Genomic DNA, 8,452 nt, shown 5'->3' on the forward strand with positions numbered 1-8,452 from the left:
ATTTTTGGTTCACAGACATTCTGACTGGTGTGAAGTGGTACCTCATTGTGGTTTTGATTTGCATTTCTCTAATAATGAGTGATGTTGAGCATCTTTTCATGTGTTTATTAGCCATCCGTATGTCTTCTTTGGAGAAATGTCTATTTAGTTCTTTGGCCCATTTTTTGACTGGGTCGTTTAATTTTTCTGGAATTGAGCTGCATAAGTTGCTTGTGTATTTTTGAGATTAGTTCTTTGTCAGTTGCTTCATTTGGTATTATTTTCTCCCATTCCGAAGGCTGTCTTCACCTTGCTTATAGTTTCCTTAGTTGTGCAGAAGCTTTTAATTTTAATTAGGTCCCATTTGTTTATTTTTGCTTTTATTTCCAGAATTCTGGGAGGTGGATCATAGAGGATCCTGCTGTGATTTATGTCGGAGAGTGTTTTTTGCCTATGTTCTCCTCTAGGAGTTTTATAGTTTCTGGTCTTACATTTAGATCTTTAATCCATTTTGAGTTTATTTTTGTGTGCGGTGTTAGAAAGTGATCTAGTTTCATTCTTTTACAAGTGGTTGACCAGTTTTCCCAGCACCACTTGTTAAAGAGATTGTCTTTAATCCATTGTATATTCTTGCCTCCTTTGTCGAAGATAAGGTGTCCATAGGTGCTTGGATTTATCTCTGGGCTTTCTATTTTGTTCCATTGATCTATATTTCTGTCTTTGTGCCAGTACCATACTGTCTTGATGACTGTGACTTTGTAGTAGAGCCTGAAGTCGGGCAGGTTGATTCCTCCAGTTCCATTCTTCTTTCTCAAGATTGCTTGGGCTATTTGAGGTTTTTTGTATTTCCATACAAATTGTGAAATTATTTGTTCTAGTTTTGTGAAAAATACCGCTGGTAGCTTGATAGGGATTTTGTTGAATCTGTAGATTGCTTTGGGTAGTATACTCATTTTCACTATATTGATTCTTCCGATCCAGGAACATGGTATATTTCTCCATCTATTAGTGTCCTCTTTGATTTCTTTCATCAGTGTTTTATAGTTTCCTATATAGGTCTTTAGTTTCTTTAGGTAGATATATTCTCAAGTATTTTATTCTTTTCGTTGCAATGGTGAATGGAATTGTTTCCTTAATTTCTTTTTCTACTTTCTCATTATTAGTGTATAGGAATGCAAGGGATTTCTGTGTGTTGATTTTATATCCTGAAACTTTACTATATTCACTGATTAGCTCTAGTAATTTTCTGGTGGAGTCTTTAGGGTTTTCTATGTAGAGGATCATGTCATCTGCAAACAGTGAGAGTTTTACTTCTTCTTTTCCAATTTGGATTCCTTTTATTTCTTTTTCTGCTCTGATTGCTATGGCCGAAACTTCCAGAACTATGTTGAATAGTAGTGGTGAAAGTGGGCACCCTTGTCTTGTTCCTGACTTTAGGGGAAATGCTTTCAATTTTTCACCATTGAGGATAATGTTTGCTGTGGGTTTGTCATACATAGCTTTTATTATGTTGAGGTATGTTCCTTCTATCCCTGCTTTCTGGAGAGTTTTTATCATAAAAGGATGTTGAATTTTGTCAAAGGCCTTCTCTGCATCTATTGAGATAATCATATGGCTTTTATTTTTCAATTTGTTAATGTGGTGAATTACATTGATTGATTTGCGGATATTGAAGAATCCTTGGATCCCTGGGATAAAGCCCACTTGGTCATGGTGTATGATCTTTTTAATGTGTTGCTGGATTCTGATTGCTAGAATTTTGTTAAGGATTTTTGCATCTATGTTCATCAGTGACATTGGCCTGTAGTTTTCTTTATTTGTGGCATCTTTGTCAGGTTTTTGTATTAGGGTGATGGTGGCCTCATAGAATGAGTTTGGAAGTTTACCTTCCTCTGCAATTTTCTGGAAGAGTTTGAGTAGGGTAGGTGTTAGCTCTTCTTGAAATTGTTGGTAGAATTCAGTTGTGAAACCATCTGGACATGGGCTTTTGTTTGCTGGAAGATTTCTGATTACAGTTTCAATTTCCGTGCTTGTGTTGGGTCTGTTAAGATTTTCTATTTCTTCCTGATTCAGTTTTGGAAAGTTGTACTTTTCTAAGAATTTGTCCATTTCTTCCACGTTGTCCATTTTATTGGCATATAATTGCTGATAGTAGTCTCTTATGATCCTTTGTATTTCTGTGTTGTCTGTTGCAATCTCTCCATTTTCATTTCTAATTTTATTGATTTGATTTTTCTCCCTTTGTTTCTTGATGAGTATGGCTAATGGTTTGTCAGTTTTATTTATCCTTTCAAAGAACCAGCTTTTTGTTTTGTTGATTTTTGCTATGGTCTCTTTTGTTTCTTTTGCATTTATTTCTGCCCTAATTTTTAAGATTTCTTTCCTTCTACCAACCCTGGGGTTCTCCATTTCTTCCTTTTCTAGTTGCTTTAGGTGTAGAGTTAGGTTATTTATTTGACTTTTTTCTTGTTTCTTGAGGTATGCCTGTATTGCTAGGAACCTTCCCCTTAGCACTGCTTTTATAATGTCCCACAGGTTTTGGGTTGTTGTGTTTTCATTTTCATTAGTTTCTATGCATATTTTGATTTCTTTTGTGATTTCCTCAGTGCTTTGTTAATTATTCAGAAACGTGTTGTTCAGCCTCCATATGTTGGAATTTTTAATAGTTTTTCTCCTGTAATTGAGATCTAATCTTAATGCATTATGGTCAGAAAAGATGCTTGGAATGATTTCAATTTTTTTGAATTTATCAAGGCTAGATTTATGGCCCAGGATGTGATCTATCCTGGAGAAGGTTCCGTGAGCACTTGAGAAAAAGGTGAAATTCATTGTTTTAGGGCAAAATGTCCTATAGATATCAATTAGGTCCAACTGGTCTATTGTATCATTTAAAGTTTCTGTTTCTTTGTTAATTTTCTGTTTAGTTGATCTGTCCATAGGTGTGAGTGGGGTATTAAAGTCTCCCACTATTATTGTGTTATTGTTAATTTCCCCTTTCATACTTGTTAGCATTTGTCTTACATATTGTGGTGCTCCTATGTTGGGTGCATATATATTTATAATTGTTATATCTTCTTCTTGGATTGATCCTTTGATCATTATGTAGTGGCCTTCTTTGTCTCTTTTCACAGCCTTTGTTTTAAAGTCTATTTTATCGGATATGAGTATTGCTACTCCTGCTTTCTTTTGGTCTCTATTTGCATGGAATACCTTTTTCCAGCCCCTCACTTTCAGTCTGTATGTGTCCCTTGTTTTGAGGTGGGTCTCTTGTAGACAACATATATAAGGGTCTTGTTTTTGTATCCATTCTGCCAGTCTCTGTCTTTTGATGGGGGCATTCAACCCATTTACGTTTAAGGTAATTATTGATAAGTATGATCCTGTTGCCATTTACTTTATTGTTTTGGGTTTGGGTTTATACACCCTTTTTGTGTTTCCTGTCTAGAGAATATCCTTTAACAATTGTAAAAATATGGAACGCTTCACGAATTTGCGTGTCATCCTTGTGCAGGGGCCATGCTAATCTTCTTTGTATTGTTCCAATTTAGTATATGTGCTGCCAAAGCGAGCATCCCTTCATCCTTTAAATATTGATGTTCCTTCAGGGTATATGGGGCTTCCCTTGTAGCTCAGATGGTAAAAGCGTCTGCCTACAATGCGGGAGACCAGCATTTGATCCCTGGGTAGGTAATGGCAACCCACTCCAGTACTCTTGCCTGGAAAATCCCATGGACCGAGGAGCCTGGTAGGCTACAGTCCATGGGGTCGCAAAGAGTTGGACACGACTGAGCGACTTCACTTCACTTCACTTCAGGGTATGTCCTGGGTCACCTTCTATTTTTATTATACACACTCTTCCCCTGGCAATCTCATCACTTACACAGGTTCTTGTCTTCTATGTGACTCTCTTCTAAGTTAATGTCTCTATCTGAAACCTCTTCTGAGCATCTGAAGTCAAGCCATTCACTGAACAGCTTCTCTCCGATGGCTCCAACTCAGCCTGTCCCAGCCTGAAGGCCGACTCCTTCTGCCCTCCCCTGGCCGCAGGCAGTTTCCTTCTGCCCGCCGCCCCCCGCCCCCCGCCCCCAATTCATCAGCTCCTTCTATGGACCAAACTGCAGTGAACGACACTTCCATCCTTCTGATTACTGAGAAGAGAAACCCAGGAACCATCCTTGACTTCTCCCTTGCCTCTACCACAGTCCTAAATTAATAGACTAATTCTGTCAATTCCTCTCTCTCAATAGCTCTTAAATAAATTCAGTTCTCTTTAGCTTTCTCCCTGTCCAGTTCAGAGAACGTATGCTTCCAAATCACCTGTCTCTATGCCAGCCAAGTCCTGGAATGCCAGACACCTGAGTCCGTTGTCCTTTTCATTTTGCCAGGTAGTACCTGCCTTGAAGCTGCAAAGAAAAGCTCGCTGGTTGACTTAGTCTGAAAAGGCCAGCGGGCTTGGAAACGCGCATGTATGTATGTGAAACCTTATTTGCTTAACAATTTGATCCAGCTGCATCTATAGTAATTTCTAGAGCTTCTAACTTCCTTCATTTATTTTCTAGACCTTCATATCTACTTTATAGCTAATAGTAATCATATTCTGTGCTGTGCTTAGTTGCTCAGTCATGTCCAACTCTTTGCGACCCCATGGGCTGCAGTCCACCAGGTTCCTCTGTCCATGGGGATTCTCCAGGCAAGGATACAGGAGTGGGTTGCCATGCCCTCCTCCAGGGGATTTTTCCCAACCCAGGATCAAACCCAGGTCTCCCATATTGCAGGAGGATTCTTTACCAAGTGAGCCACCAGGGAAGCCCAAGAATACTGGAGTGGGTAGCCTATCCCTTCTCCAGGGGAACTTCCCCACTCAGGAATTGAACAGGGGTCTCCTGCATTGCAGGTAGACTCTTTACCAGCTGAGCCACCCAGGAAGTCCAATCATATTCTCCTTAGCAGCTAATAGTATACTACTAATACTATGGGTAGTATACTATTAACTTACTACTAATATGTAGTAGTATGCTATAGGATAGCTATAGTTCATAGCTTAGATTGCTTTTTTCCCTTCATAATTTTAGCTTTTAATTGCCTATGTTGAAGCTCAAATGTTTGTTTCTTAATTTCTCACATTCTTGAAAGTTGTTTCTTCCAGTCTGCTGAAATTTTTCATCCCCATATTTGCTTGGCATTTTTTTTACCCCCAAGCTGTCTAGTGGACACTGCAGATTTATGATTCTGTAAGTAAAATCAAGATGAATCGTTCAGCTGTTCACTTCTCATTACTTACAGTTTTTTTTTTTTAAACTCTGAAAAGTGCTCATTTATTTTTACAATTTCCTTTTTTTTTTTTCTTGCCCAAAAGGATAAATTAAAATCCAGAGGACCTCTTTTGAAACTTTCCATATGTAGATTCACTAATATTTTGGACTGAGTAAAATAATGGGTTGTGGGAATATCTTGATGATTCTTCTTGTTTTCATACATTTTAAACCGTGTGGTGGGTACCATTTTGCCTTTTCATACTGTTCAGGCAACTCACTGCAAAAGACCCTGATGCTGGGAAAGATTGAAGGCAAAAGGAGAAGAGGGTGACAGAGGATGAGATGGTTGGATAGCTTCATCGATTTAATGGACAGGAACTTGGGCAAACTCTGGGAGATAGGGAGGGACAGGGAGGCCTGGCGTGCTGCAGTCCATGGGGTTATAAAGAGTCAGACATGGCTTAGTAACTGAACAACAGCAACAATTGGGTACAGTGTGTTGATAGGCCTGTAGAAGGTGGCAGTGTAAATTGACAGCTGAATGAGGGCTGATTAAGATGCATGGCATGTCAGGATAGATGCTTGCTCTCGGTGGGTATATGGGGCACCTCTTGGGCCCCATCTGGCATCTGCAGCCAGAGGTGCAGTGGCCTGGCAGTGCCTGGACTCAGCTGTCCTTTGAGTCTCTGGCTGGCCTGTGGCCTCTCTGTTCTCGCTGTTGGGGAGGTTTCCAGGAACTCCCTGGTGACAGAGGCACAGCTGAGCTCTAGAAGCATGACACTCCATGGGCTGTTTTTGACCACAGAGGGATGGGAGCCATGGTATGGTGCGAATAATGTACTTTACTTGACTTTTTCATCCTCACTCTCCTGCTCCCTCCAGTAAAGGGAAAAGTATTTACATAATAATAAATATCCTTCAGTGTGGTGAGGATTCAATAAGATAAAGTGGGTACAGGTCTGTCAAATAGTAGATACTCAATAAATGTTAATTCTCTCTGTTCCTACACTTACAAAATTGTGATAATGAATGTCATTATTTTGTTTACCTTTTTTTGTCGTTTTTACTACTAGGTTCGAAAAATAATTTAAAGAAAATAATCTTTTAAACTTAAAACGCTTCAAAAATTAAAATTAATACTAACCAATGACCAATAACTACAGCTAAGAAGTATAGCCGATATGGGGGCATCTCTGGCAGCTTAGCTGGTAAAGAATCCACCTCCAATGCAGGAGACCCTGGTTCCATTCCTGGGTGGGGAAGTTCCCTTGGTGAAGGGATAGGCTACCCACTCCAGTATTCTTGGGCTTCCCTGGTGGCTCACTTGGTAAAGAGTCCACCTGCAATATGGGAGACCTGGGTTTGATCCTGGGTTGGGAAAAATCCCCTGGAGGAGGGCATGGCAACCTACTCCTGTATTCTTGACTGGAGAATCGCCTTGGACAGAGGAGCCTGGCGGGCTGAAGTCCATGGGGTTGCAAAGAGTCAGACACGACTGAGACACACTGCACAGCACACAGTTGAATGTCCTATGTGTAGTCAGAAAAACCTAGTCTGGTTCTGGTCCCACTGATGACTTACTGACTAAACAACAACGAAATGACTGTCTGCTTCACTTTGGAAGAACTGTGGTGACTCACACAACATTGGATGAGGAAATAGGCTTGTTCCAACTCCTAGCACCTGTTGGCAGAGGGAAGAAAGAAAGAGGAAGAAAAAAATGTTTTAGTAGTAACACAGTCAAGATGGAATTTATTCCTAGCTTTCCCTTCAAGTAGGAAGTGATTCTAATAACCAGAGTTGGCTTGAAATCCCCCACCCACTTAGTCCTGGCTGCAAAATGATGCTCTGCTGAAAGTACCCTGTGCATCCAGATGCCACAGAGGAAGGGTCAGAGCTCAGCGATTCACAGCCAGGGATGGACAAAGCTTTTCTTCACAGCCAGCTGATACTAACTCAGTCTTCAAAGAATTCCTGTGAATAAGCCCAGAAGTAAAGCTAACTCACAGAAATCACTCCTAAAGATCCCAAAGCAAGAAGCAGCCATCTCAGTGACTGAGTGACATAAGCGTATTGTGTGTTATACGGTGAAACCAGACTGAACCCTAACTAGTCCCTTCACTAAGAATTTTTGGAAGAAGGAGCTAAGGAGGATATCAAAACAGACTCTGTGTCCTTTGAAATTTGTTGTACATGTTTATGGAGAATGAACTGTGCATAAACCTCAGGATTACGGGACTTCCCTGGTGGTCCAGTTGTTGGGATTTTACCTTCCAACACACAGGTTACAGGTTTGATCTCTATTCCAGGAGCTAGGATCCCACATGCCTCCTGGCAAAAGAACCAAAACCTAAAACAAGCAGTATTGTAAAAAATGGTTAAAAAAATGGTCCACATTAAAAAAAAATATTTAAAAAGTCTCAGGATTGGGTGTCATTACTTTTACACTCACCAATTGTTTTCTTTCTTTGAAAATTCTGAGTTAATTGTTTGGGGGGTTATTTTCATTTCATTTTTTGGTCTTTTTGTTTTAATTGTGGTAAAAAAAACCATATAACATTCAATGTTTCATCTTACCTGTTTTTGAGTATACAGCTCGGTAGTAAGTATATTCACATTGTTGTGCAACAGGCTCCTAGAACTTTTTCATCTTGCAACACTGAAATTCTATATCCAGGAAACACCAATTCCTTCCTCTCAGTCCTTGGCAACCACCTTTCTACTTTTTGTTTCTATAGTTTTGACTTCTTTGGACACCTTATGTGAGTGGAAACACACAGTATTTGCCCTCCTGTGACTGACTGGCTTCTTTCTCTTAGCATAATGTCTCAAGGTTCATCCATGGTTTAGCATGGGACCCTTTAGCAGGGGCTCACTCTTTTTAAGGCGGCACAATATCAATAACCTCAGATATGCAGATGACACCACCCTTATGGCAGAAAGTGAAGAGGAACTAAAAAGCCTCTTGATGAAAGTGAAAGAGGAGAGTGAAAAAGTTGGTTTAAAGCTCAACATTCAGAAAACGAAGATCATGGCATCCGGTCCCATCACTTCATGGGAAATAGATGGGGAAACAGTGGAAACAGTGTCAGACTTTATTTTTGGGGCTCCCAAATCACTGCAGATGATGATTGCAGCCATGAAATTAAAAGATGTTTACTTCTTGGAAGGAAAGTTATGACTAACCTAGATAGCATATTAAAAAGCAGAGATATTAC

General features: G+C 39.9%; 1 non-coding gene across 1 annotated transcript; it reads right to left on the minus strand.

Moving 5' to 3' along the window:
* Positions 1-3,445: 3,445 nt before the first annotated feature.
* Positions 3,446-3,551, minus strand: LOC128057136 (U6 spliceosomal RNA). Its single transcript, XR_008200309.1, has one exon. It is a non-coding gene; the product is annotated as a U6 spliceosomal RNA (small nuclear RNA).
* Between the last annotated feature and the right edge of the window lie 4,901 nt (positions 3,552-8,452).

Source organism: Budorcas taxicolor, chromosome 11 (genome assembly GCF_023091745.1).
Source record: "Budorcas taxicolor isolate Tak-1 chromosome 11, Takin1.1, whole genome shotgun sequence".
NCBI classification, from domain to species: domain Eukaryota; kingdom Metazoa; phylum Chordata; class Mammalia; order Artiodactyla; family Bovidae; genus Budorcas; species Budorcas taxicolor.